Source organism: Charadrius vociferus, unplaced genomic scaffold, assembly GCF_000708025.1.
Source record: "Charadrius vociferus isolate BGI_N301 unplaced genomic scaffold, ASM70802v2 scaffold142, whole genome shotgun sequence".
Classification (NCBI taxonomy): Eukaryota; Metazoa; Chordata; class Aves; order Charadriiformes; family Charadriidae; genus Charadrius; species Charadrius vociferus.
The window spans coordinates 1,809,045-1,821,101 of record NW_009647025.1 but is presented as its reverse complement, the minus strand read 5'-3'; the positions used below and the strand labels follow the sequence as shown (position 1 = coordinate 1,821,101).

At 40.2% G+C, this 12,057-nt stretch overlaps 1 protein-coding gene across 3 annotated transcripts in view; it reads right to left on the bottom strand.

Annotated features, from left to right (window-relative positions):
* Positions 1 to 12,057, bottom strand: part of GRM1 (glutamate receptor, metabotropic 1) — a 192,215-nt gene that overhangs the window by 179,246 nt on the left and 912 nt on the right. The gene's annotated exons all lie outside the window — the stretch shown is intronic.

Here is a 12,057-nt window from a genome sequence, read left to right as displayed (position 1 = left end):
ATGTTGACAACAGAACTGAAAAAAGAAGAACTGCAAAATTAATACTAATAATCCTTAGATTGTGGTAAAGTTCCCACTCTCTCAAGGATGACATTGGCTTTTTGTATTTTGGGTTGGAGTTTTTTTGATGCAGCTCCTCTATAATCATATAGTGTATTTAGAACTTTTTCGGGGACACAATTCTCCTAAGTAAGTTGCACATGTGCTTTATTTCTGTCTTTATGTTTGACATTTGACTGTATTAGCATGCATTTTCTTAGACTTGGCCTAGCTTATCAAGAGATCTGAATCTCCCCTTTTCTCTCCATTAATTGCCATTTCACAAATCTGCATATCCTGTCAGCAATTATGCTTTGTATATCATTGATGAAGACAGTGACACATTAGACCCTTTGTCAAGCTCTGTGCAATGCAGTAGACGTAATCTCATTTGATGGTCACTCTTTACTCACTGAGGTCAGTGTGCTGAATTTTAATTTATGCAACATCTGTTTTCCTGGTATTGCATAGTGCTTTTTTTAATAAAAATATCTTGTAATACTAATTCAGAGCCTTACAGAAATCCAAGATTTTTTATCCACACTGTTATCTGTAGCTACCAAGTCCACACTTTCATCAGGGAATAGAATCAGGTTTTTTTGAGAAGATCTATTTTCTGTACAGTCACACTGATTGGTTTTAATTTAATTACAATTTTTTGTCAGCTGAATCCTGAATCATCATCTTATTATTTTTCTGGGGTTTGCTGTCTCAGTAGGCAGAGCTGTCTGGCATAGCTCATTTGTCTTTCGCATTTGGATTTTTGGCACAACCAAACACTGTCCATTTTTGGCTGGTCCATAATATATTGAAATAAATATCCATTGCCTCCCTCAATTTCATAACATCAGTTTTGCACACTACTGTCCTCAGACTGCAGATTCAGTCTTTTACTACATCCTTATCAGGACACCAACATTGGAGGACACCATTGCAGGAAGTTAGGGGCATGTGTTCAACAAAATATTGGCCGTTTCTTTCTGAGGTCAGTAACAAATCCAGAAGGAGCTCCTGGAAAACCTTCCTGTCATTCTTGTAATTTTACCTGCAGGATGGCACTGTGTGGGAAGGAGGAATTCTGGCTCTGGGTGACTGGCACCACGTCACTTAGTATGCGCAGGCTGAGCTGTCAGATGTTGGAGTCCTGGCCAAACCTGACAGTGGACAAAGAACGGTTTGATTCGAAGATCATCAGGGGAGTGGAGCACCTCTCTTATGAGGAAAGGCTGAGAGACATGGGTCTGCTTAGCCTGGAGAAGACAAGACTGAGAGCGGATCTCATCAGTGCTTATCAATATCTAAAGGGCGAGTGTCAAGAAGATGGGGGCCAAACTCTTTTCAGTGGTGCCCAGCGACAGGAAAAAGGGGCATGAACTGGAACACAGGAAATTCCATCTGAATATGAGGAAAAACTTCCTTATATTGAGGGTGACACAGCACTGGAACAGGCTGCCCAGAGAGGTTGTGGAGTCAACTTCTCTGGAGATATTCAAAACCCACTTGGATGCATTCCTGTCCAACCTGCTCTAGATGAACCTGCTCTGGCAGGGGGGTGGGACTAGATGATCTCCAGAGGTCCCTTCCAACCCCTACCATTCTGTGGTTCTGTGACTCTGTAATGGTTTGAGTTGGGCAGGTATTCACGTGAAAGAGGAAGGCTAAGCCTATTTACAATGGAATGCAGTGACACCTGAGGGCGTAACTGTAGTGCCTTGAGGGGGAAGGGACCAACAAAGGACTAATGAAACATCAGATGACTTAGCTGAGGAAGTTCCTGGCTGGTGTGCTCTGGCTAAGTGATACCAAGGCTGCCGGGGCTGCTGCCTGCCTCACTGCCCCTTCTCAAAATCTTGAACACTTTTGTTCCAGCAGAGCAACTGTCCCAGATCAACACCTTGCTTCATATAGCTGTAGAGTTTTTAATCTGATCTTGAATCCAAGTTTTTCATTCCAAGGAATTATGGCCTGGCAAAAAAAGGGGCATCCTCTGAGAGATTTCTGTTGGCCCACTGCTGTAGCCCTTTCTGACCAGTTCAGTAAGAATGGATTTTAACTTTCCAGTCTTTCAAATCATCCTACCAGTTTTAGCAACGCTGATAATACAGCATTCCTTTACAGCACTGTCAATATTAAGTTTCACATATTTGCTGCTCAGGCAAGCAACTAAGATTTACGCATGTGGAACCTGCAGTCAGAGAAATACATTCTCGCTAGGAGGGTCGCTATCTTTCAATACCCAGCGCGAGGGTCTACATGCCAAATTTCCATTTGCTAAAGCCTCTCCACAGCACCATTCTGGTAAGATAGGCTTATATAAATAAGCATGAAAGGTTTTCTCACTTCCTGACAATTAATTACAAATTTATCTTTTATATTCTACTCCGCATAGGAGGAGACATTTAATGTTCAATGGAGCCTGGCCAGACATTTTAAGAAAGTATTTATGAACCCTTATTCAGATTTCAAATAGCTGTCACTTCAGCAATATTCATGCCTGGTTCTTACAGCTGTTTGCCAGGATGAGTTTTGTTTGAATAAATGTTTGGGGAATTACTAGCTTGTACAAATCCATCTGTATCTACAGATGAGTAAGGATGAAAGTTGCTGGTCAGACAACTGCAAACTCTGACTGCATTTAAGAAAATGAAAGTTTGCTCCTCAAACAACTTGCAAAGAGAAAGAAGAGTTAAATTCACTAGGGAATTTGTACGGAAAGAAGTGAACTAGATTCAGCTTTCTTCTAGTTGGAAGGAGAAAAATATGTATATGAATATCCTCTAATATCGATGCAAATCCAACCAACGCAGTTTGCCTCCACACAATTTTACGCTATTTTCAATTAACTATGAGACCCTTCTAGCTGTGGGATTCACAAGCCCTGTGGATTTTTAGTATTTTCTGAGGAATGTCAGCTCCATAACCCATCTGATGGCCATGCTGAGCTCCGTTCAGGATCCAGTGGACCATCACCAGAGAACCACCAACTAACTTCAGTGGGCCTTGGATCAAGAGCTGACAGCTACACTTCTCTCTGCACCAGCCCGGGACATGTCCTTCTCTGCTTTGTCTACCAGAACTGTCAAATGACTATCCTTACACAGTTCTATCAAATATCAAAGGTACTTATAAATGACCATTGGCCGTTAATATAATCCAAACATACTTTAAAAAATTCATTTGTTTAAAAACATTCAAGAGAGAATACAAATGGAAATTGTTCAAATGGAAGACCATGGCCTTGTATAACAAACAATAGGACTTTTCGGTAAAAGGAAATGTCCATCGCGCTGATTTGTGGTAAACAGAAGCTATCTAGGTAGTGGCACGTTGCAAGAGGAAACAACAGCTTGCGATGCACAGTACTTTTCATTAAAAAGCACCCCACGTGTTCACAAAATGCTATTAACACACCCTGGCTCTGTATGTAGTACTGCCAGACTGTATGTTAGATAATGGAAAATGAAGGCAAATCTTACATACTGTGCATTGATTTCTTTTTCGTGTGTGTTACTCATCTGCTCATTGAACTCATAAAAGAAGAAGCAACTCTTGATTTAGTCTTGAGCAGTACCCAAGGCCTTACGAAGACCTGACTATACAAAAAATAGTCTGTAATTGTGACTGTACTTTTACTGAAAAAATCAGTAATAGTAATATTTCATTTAAAACAATATAAATTATATAAAAATGAGAAAGCTAATTTCAAGGAAATTAAAAGGAGCAGCTAAGAGAGTAAAATACTAACAAATTACATGGAGACTACTCAGAAATATATGAGAGGCTGAAAGCTGAAGTCCAAAAGGATTAAGAAAGCCAGCATGATAAAGCAGAAAAGTAAATTTCCTAAAGCTATTAAAATAAAATGAAACAAAACAAAATGAAATCAATAAAATGAAATCAATAAAATAAAAAAGGATAAAATAAAAATTTAAAAAATACTTTTAAAAGTCTAGGTTTTGTTCTGATAGGGGAAAGAGAACATAGTATACCTTGGCAAATGAAATACAAAACCACAAGAAAACAAGATGAAACAATTTTGAGACATAAAGGCATAGAATCTAATAACCCACCATTCTTCAAATATTCCAGAAATGGGAAACTCACCTGATATTCAGTGATAACCAGTTATATAAAAAGAGCACTCAGGGAAGATAAAACCATAACAGAAAAGTTAAATTAATTCTCTGAGTCTGCACTGCCTGTGAGGGTGGATAGGACGGTTCTCATACAAAGGTCATTCCTTCTGTAGGATAAGACTGAACCGTTGCCTCAAAGTGTCAACAGAATGTATTTTAGAACAAATCCGTAAGATGGACTTTAACAAATTGCCAATATCAGCTAATTTTCTGTTGTGGTACTTTACCACCAGTTAAACTGGCCTTAGTACCAAAACAGATGGAAGCCGAAAAAGTAATTTCATATTTTCACGTATCAGTTTTCATTTTTTAACAGAATTTATAGAAAGTACAGAGGCACAGAGGGCAATCCAGTGAACAACATACATATTTATGCAAACTTAAGATATTTCTGCTCAAAGCTAATTGGTAGGAACCATAGCAAAAAATAGTATTAATGTACAAGTAAATAAATACACCATATTAGGAAGAACCAACATAGCTTTTGCAGAGAAATTGCGTACCTCAGAAGTTTATTAGACTTATTTCTTGGAGCAGGTAATCATATGAATGATACAATCACTACAGAGTACTTGGAATTTAAGAAAGCTGTAAGAAAGGCTCTGACAGGAGTAGAGGTAATACAGGATGAGACAGAAGGTCTTGGACTGATAATTGGCTAACAGACAGGAACCAAAGTTTAGGAAATAAATTTTGTGTCAATAAATGAAGAGTAACACACATGAGGAAACCCCCGTGCATAATGGCCTCCCTACGATTTAAGAAAAATGTTTTGTGGTAATTTTGAAGTATTTTCTGACAGCATCCATTCAGTGCATGGTGGTGGCTAAAAAGGTAATGGGCTGCTGGAATTTTATTAGGAAAGCTCTGAGAGCAGTACTGAAATTTTTACTTCACAAGTGAATTTAACCATGGTGTACCCCCACCCTGAATACTGAATACAGCTCTTTTTCCCATATTTCATATTGGAATTAGAAGTACAGAATAATGATCGGTAACAACAAACGATGAGAAGTTTTTTATGAATGTACAAACGTAATGCAGTCATCAAGGAATAGTTTAAATAGCAGGAAACACTTTTTCACACAACATACAATAAAGTTACAGAATTCATTGTTATGATACTATGGTGACTGAAGTCAAAATAGATGCAAAAAAAGGATTAGACAAATTCATAAAGGAAAGGTCCATTGGCAGCCGGTAGCCCTAGTATTTGGGAAGTTGCTACATACCGGCGCTGTGAAGGTATGCTCTGCACGTGCCCTGCTCTCGCTTCTTTTAATGTTCAGCCCACTGTTGAAGGACCAGTACAGCAATTTTAATATTTCTTTAATATTTATTTCCTTTCCTCAGCCAAAGGCAGTTTATTTTTCCCATAAAACAATTACTACAAAGAGCCTTTATATAAACACCATTCTTAGCCATACTTCTTACACACCATTTGTCTACCGTGTGAGGTATTCTAATTGGGACAGGGTTTTAAAAAATGGCCCTCATCCTGTAAGTGTTTCTTCACTGGTAAAGAAGTAAGACTGATGTAACCTCAGTTGACTTCCGTGACTTTATGCCGCTCTAGGGTCCATGAACAGCTGCTCATGGGCACTCCTTTGCACTGGACAGGAACTGGGGCTGCAGCCCAACAGGCAGCAATGGCTACAATGGCCTCAAAGATCACAAGACTCCTGTCACCTCTCTCAACAGCCAACTTAGTGCTGCATTGATAGACAAACTAGATCTAGAAGTTGTTCTTTAAGCTGTACATTATTATCATTATTCTTATTGATGATGACGCTGTTGTTGTTATTATGTTATTATTATTATCATTATTATAGCAATATCAGAGTTTGGGAAAAGATCCAGCCTGAAAAATTAGCCAGGAAAACCAAGATGGTTACCCACTGGATGGCATTCATTTGTTGCGCACCTCTCCCCACCTATCTGGGGCCATATCCCTTAGCATCCCTTAGATACCCGTAGATGAAGAGATGGCTTCTTTAGGTGAAACGCTGTTGTAGTTCATGTCCAGTCAGTCAAGCCCTCCCGTTCAGAGTGCCAGCACAGGTGTTAATTACTGCCATCTGTGATGGTGGCTTATGCTGCGAACACCTGCCACCCAGAAAATATACTGAAATCCCCACTTTGTTTCGCATGGGTCAGTGAGCACCAATTAGTAATGACTTTGATCGGTATTTTTCTGGGTCGTGTGTGGCAGGTGCAATACTTCTGGTCTCCCACTACAGTTACCAGCTCACTGATGCATCAGACCCCTGAAGAATCTTTCTCAATGGGTGACACTACTTCTAGTTACATGGTTTCATTTCACATAGCTTTTGGGTTTCTGTCTGAGAAACCTAAGCACAAGCACCTTCATATTATGAACCATATGTTCAAATGAATATTTTAGAGGCATTTTCACATAGCTTTTTGAGAAAGCCAAGATCATTTAACATTTTTAAAACAGTCTTCAGTGAGACAAGAATCCTGCAGGAGTTTACAAGGATCGTGGGACATTCAAATCTGAAAGTGAGAGCATAATGCAGGAAAAATAGAAGTAAAGCACAAATGAACCTATGGTGTTGACTGATAAATACGAACTCTAGCAATATTGCTGAGAAGGCAGGCACAGAAGTTAGATGAGTCTTTTCAGCTGATTTAACTCATGCAGCTGCCAGTTTTGCAGTTGAAAAGCTAGATTATTTGTGAATTTAGGAGTACTGCAAAGCAATATATTTTCCAGAAGGAATTTCTCTTCATCTCTGCAGTTTGTCACCCACAATAATTTTGTCAACATCAATCAATGTAAATGATTCTTCCAGTACCTTATAATAAATACAATTAATGCATCCAATGAAGGGAATATTCTAGTCCCTTCTTGGTTTCAAATTAATTTCTGTCCTCCTTGGGACATACCTCTCTCCTTTTTTCCCTGTCACAAAGCCTCTGAAGATGGTTAGTGAAGCTAGTTAAAAAGAGAAAAAAAAAGATTGGAATATGCATTCGTGAATGCACATCTCAGCCACACTTCACAACACTTCATAAGGTTAATATTTAAGAGCATTTTTGTAACTGTTAGTTCCTATAGAAATATCTGTAAACTCTGAAATTTCAAACATTTGAATTAGAGTTGCTGTTCTCTATTGCCTGACCATAATTTTATCAGAAAGTGCCAATCTTCAAGTGACACCATGGATTTAGTAACATAACATTGTTAGAAACAGCTGTAGGAATGCCTCGTGAGAAATTCAACATAATTGTACAAAAATTATTCCTTAGAACTATTTGATGATGATCGCCCCACTTATCTTTAAACAGGAGTATTATTTTCTAGCACCTCTAAAGCTACTTCAGTGAGTTCTACCGAAACAACTTCTTTCCTGTGAAATTTGCAATAAAGTACAAGATTCACTACCTTCCCTCCTCTTTCCCACGTATATAACCATGCTTCTGAGTTTCCTGTAGGTTACTACAATGGAGAGTATGCGGCAGTCAGATTGTCAAAAATCATTATGAAGATAATCTACCTACCATCTACTTTGATCTGAAAGTCTTTACAGTTGTGCCATCTGCTTCTTCGTAGTTCATTTTAAGCCTTATGCTCAAGCAAAAGGAACAGCCTGGCAATACAAATCTGACAAAATCGATCAAGATCAGAAACATCTCAGTGCTCTCAGTAAAATTAATCTATAAAGAACTAAAATTTGGTGCAATTAACTTAATCATTCCATTTCCAAAGGTGTTTCTACAAAGCCTGCGTGTTAATCTGTTGGAAGAGGAATTTTTCTTATAAACAGGTATTTGTACAAAAGCAGAAGAATGGTCCATAAATCACAAATGGCACTCAAATGGGTCTATGCTGCAAATTCAGACTGCATGCTCAGATTTAGCATTCACAGGATCAAAAATCTCATGTACATTTTATAAGGTTAACACATAGGCAATGACTGAAATGAAAAACCAGGCACAGGCACTAAGTATTTCTATTTGTTTATTCAGAAGTGATCTCCTCAGAACGTGAGGTGATAGAAAGGCTTCTTACACCATCATCTCTCCTACTTTTTCTATAAAACAGCTAAAGGTGAGGAGGGATTTGGTGGAGACTCCATGCTGATCACTAGCCAGGGTGCAGGCGTCTTGTGGGTTTGGGGAGTTGGTGTAACCTACAGCAATCTCTCAACCGCTCTGCATTTTCTGGAGAAAACCCTGTTAACTTATGTGCCTTCAGCATCAAAACAGCACAGAGATGGTGCCTGCTGTCTCTGCTCAGCATTTCTTGCCTTGTCCCAGGGGCAGCCCAAGGTCTGTTCTCTGGGCAAGGAAAGAAGTGTCCCCTTGTGGTTCTTCACAGTTTTACCAAATAACTAGCGGCTGCCTAGTAAGTTAAGAATAATACCTGACCCTGAGGATATCTAGCTGAAGACCAGAACATCTCACATCATTGAAAGTAACCGTTAGCAAGTGTGGCTCTTCCTGTCCCTATCACACTCAGGATTGTGCCCAACTTGACACATGTGCTTTTGATGCATTTGATTTCCATAGGAAGCCTTGGCTTGCAATTAGACATCCACTTATGTGCATTTCCAGATAAGAATGACTTCCAAGCCTAAGAGCTGAGATGTACACACGCCAAGAACTCCAACACTGAATTATCTTTGAAAAAGCTTAAAAAAAATAATATCTTGAAAATGCCTTGCAGCTACTATACAGTTGCACAGCCTTCTGCCGGCAGATGCACAGATTTCTCACATCGTTTAATGACTGCTGCCCACTCTGGAAAAAATGCACTCTCACGATGTGCAACTATGTTCAACTGAGATACATAATAAAGTAACCAAACATAGTAGCTTGCCTTTCTTTGTTCTTGAATGTGGAGCTTTATGTGTCAATTTTAATCTAAAAGGAGCAATGTGCTATGTGGGCCTTTGAAAACAGATTTTATTCACTAACTGAGAAGTTTCTACCCAAGTGCAATGTTTATACATCTTAATAAATAGCTGTGCAACAAAAACCCAGACCAAAACAGGTATGGCATACCTCCTTGCAGCTTCATGTACCAGTGTGCAGAGATTGTGTAATCTTGTGCAGAGATTGTTAAATGTCATCACCACTAGTTAATACTAATTATCTCATTAGCACATGAATACACTTTCATGTCAAATGCAATGTAGGATATTGGGGACTACTTAAAGACATCATGCTACAGATGGGGTGACTTTACTATCTTCATTCTCATGGCACGTGTAGGCTTCACGTTAAGAAAGATGAGCACCAGTTGTGTAGTATTTATTTCTGATTTTCATTAAAGGTATAATTGCGTAGACTGGTATTGTTTTGGGCATTCAGATGACTCCAGCTAGAGATTAGGAGTAGAGGGAGGGTAAACAGAGGAGCTGGATGGTTCCGACTGTCTGAGAAAAGGCACTTTATGTCTGGGCTATTTCTGTGACCCTGGGCCAGTGCAGAGTGAGGCGCAGGGCCAGCTGGACACAGGTGTCAGTCAGCTCAGTGGTCTCATTGCATCCCCTTGTGGCTGGGTGGTTACAAGCGCTGAGGATCGTCCATCCCCATGAGAACGAGGGGTCGGGTAAAAACGAAGCAGCTTTTCTGCTCTCAGGTGGTGACCAGACAGGATCTGGAGTACTCAGAAGGTGGAACAATTGACTTGTTCACACTGCCAACCTGTGTATTTCCTAGAAACGTGCCCATTTCTCACAGTCCCTGCTAAAGTGATTCTCCAACCCGTGATACCCTAGAATTCCTGCCAGCACATTTTGCAGCCCACCGTAAAGACAGCGTAGAGACCTATGAGTAAGTGTGGAGGAGGAATGTTTCTAAATACACTTTATCCCCGTATTTCCAAACATAGCACGGATGGAGCAGCTCCTGTTCACGCAGACTATTATTCAGAGTGGTTTTGTGTTGTCTGCAAAGAACGATAGCACCTTTAATACACCAGCAAGCAGATCTCTCACAGTGAATGCATAGGATTTGAAACAACAGAAACGTAACAATTAACATCAATTTTCACGAATACTAATTTAATTTTTAATACGGAGGGAAAAAAAAAAAGAAGAGGCTTTTGGAATCCACCCAACAGCAACTGGGGTGGGGTTAATAACTTGTCTTTCTGGAAAGAAACAGAGAACGTGAAGCTTGATACATCTTTCCAGTGGAATATGTATCTTGAATCTAACAGTAACAGTATGGCAGATACAGATTTATAAAAACTTTAAAAAAAAAAACAAAAAACAAATATTCATCTCGAGTTGCATAATGTGCTAATTTCTGTGACGTTTCCTAAGAGGAGACTGTTGCCTTGTGGGGTAGAACTGATCCACTATTTTCAATAGTATCACTTCAAAGTCTATTGCTTGCAACAAGCATTTTTCATCAGTCAGTAGCATATTCATTAAAATAGGTATTTCATTACAATTTCTCACAAGCGATGACTGAAATTACTACTTATAGTGATCTTTTAAAAATGAATGAATAAATAACCTTCATAATCTGTCGTCTTTTCCAAAAGAGGTAGGTCCCACTAATGTTAAGGAGAGTTACATCTACAGAGCTGAGAGAGCGATGGAGCAGGTCCCCTGAGGCAGCTCCTTGGGCACTGTGAGTTAGCAATAGCTCCCCAAAGTGCATTGAAGGGAGAGATGGCGATTTACATCAACAAAGAATATACCCCTTTCATGTTTATTTTTCACCCTGGCCTGCCACAAGGTCTAATCATATCTGTCAGCAACAGAGAAGCTTAATAGCTCATGTCCAACTCCTGCTAGCAGTTCGTTTTCTCATCTGAACAAGGCATAAATGAACAGCAAATGTCAGGTCATTGCTTCCTGCTCTTACTTCACACACATACCCCTCCCCAAATTGAAGCACTTTCATGTTTTAGGTGTCCAGTTTAATCCAATTCACCCTTGAATGTTGTCTGTGCAACTCTTCCTGGAGATTCTTTTATTTATTCAGTATAATATATGTTCTTAACTCTTTTTACTTAGTCATCTCTGTGAGAATAAAAGGTGTGGAGTCAGCTCAGTAACCAGAGGGAATCATAAATTATATCCATATAAGAGATACAGCCAGATAAACAGAATGGCTGCAGAACTATAGCAATAATGCAGTCAGGTTTGCAATTTTGTACTTAAAAATCCCATTTTGAGGACCATAATGGGACTATAGGAAAGTCACAATAATATAGCACAAGAGTTTGCTTTCTTTCAAATTGCAATTACTTCTGCAATTTGTGCTGGTCCAGCTAGCCTGGCTATAAACCGTCGTCTCCTTTTTAAAACACCCTGACTTTTGCTATTCTTCTCCTGATATCCAAAATTAATAAAACCTGTTGACTTTGAACAGGTTGTACAGAGCAACATTTTTTACTACTGCTCAAGCTGCATGAAAATATGCTTGCCCAGACCTGCTGGCAAACCACCCACTGGCCTTTCTTCCCCGCAGGACACGGCTTTGCAGGGGCTATCCGGACCGCAGAGGGATTTTCAGAGTTTCTTTCCTCTGTTTTCTCAGTCCCAGAAAACGAGCTCACACGCATCAACGCCAGCAGCTAACCCTGGAGTCCCTGCCGAGCCGTGACTCCGTTTTGCTCGGGGCAGAAACGCCAAACTCCCCGCGGTGGCGGCGTGTGAGCCAGCCCCGCTCACTAGCCCCACGGGCGACCTCCGGACCCCGCCACGGCGTAGCCGGAGCCGTCAGCAGCTCCAGAGCTAAACGCCAGCAGCAGTTAAGTTTTTATTTACAAATACACGAACCACACGCTGTGTGTGAACGAGGACGGGGGACGGCACGGCCGGCGAGACGCCCGATTTCTTGCGGGTTTTCCTGCGCTGCTGAAACCCCTCCTGCTGCCCGCCGCCGCGGAGCC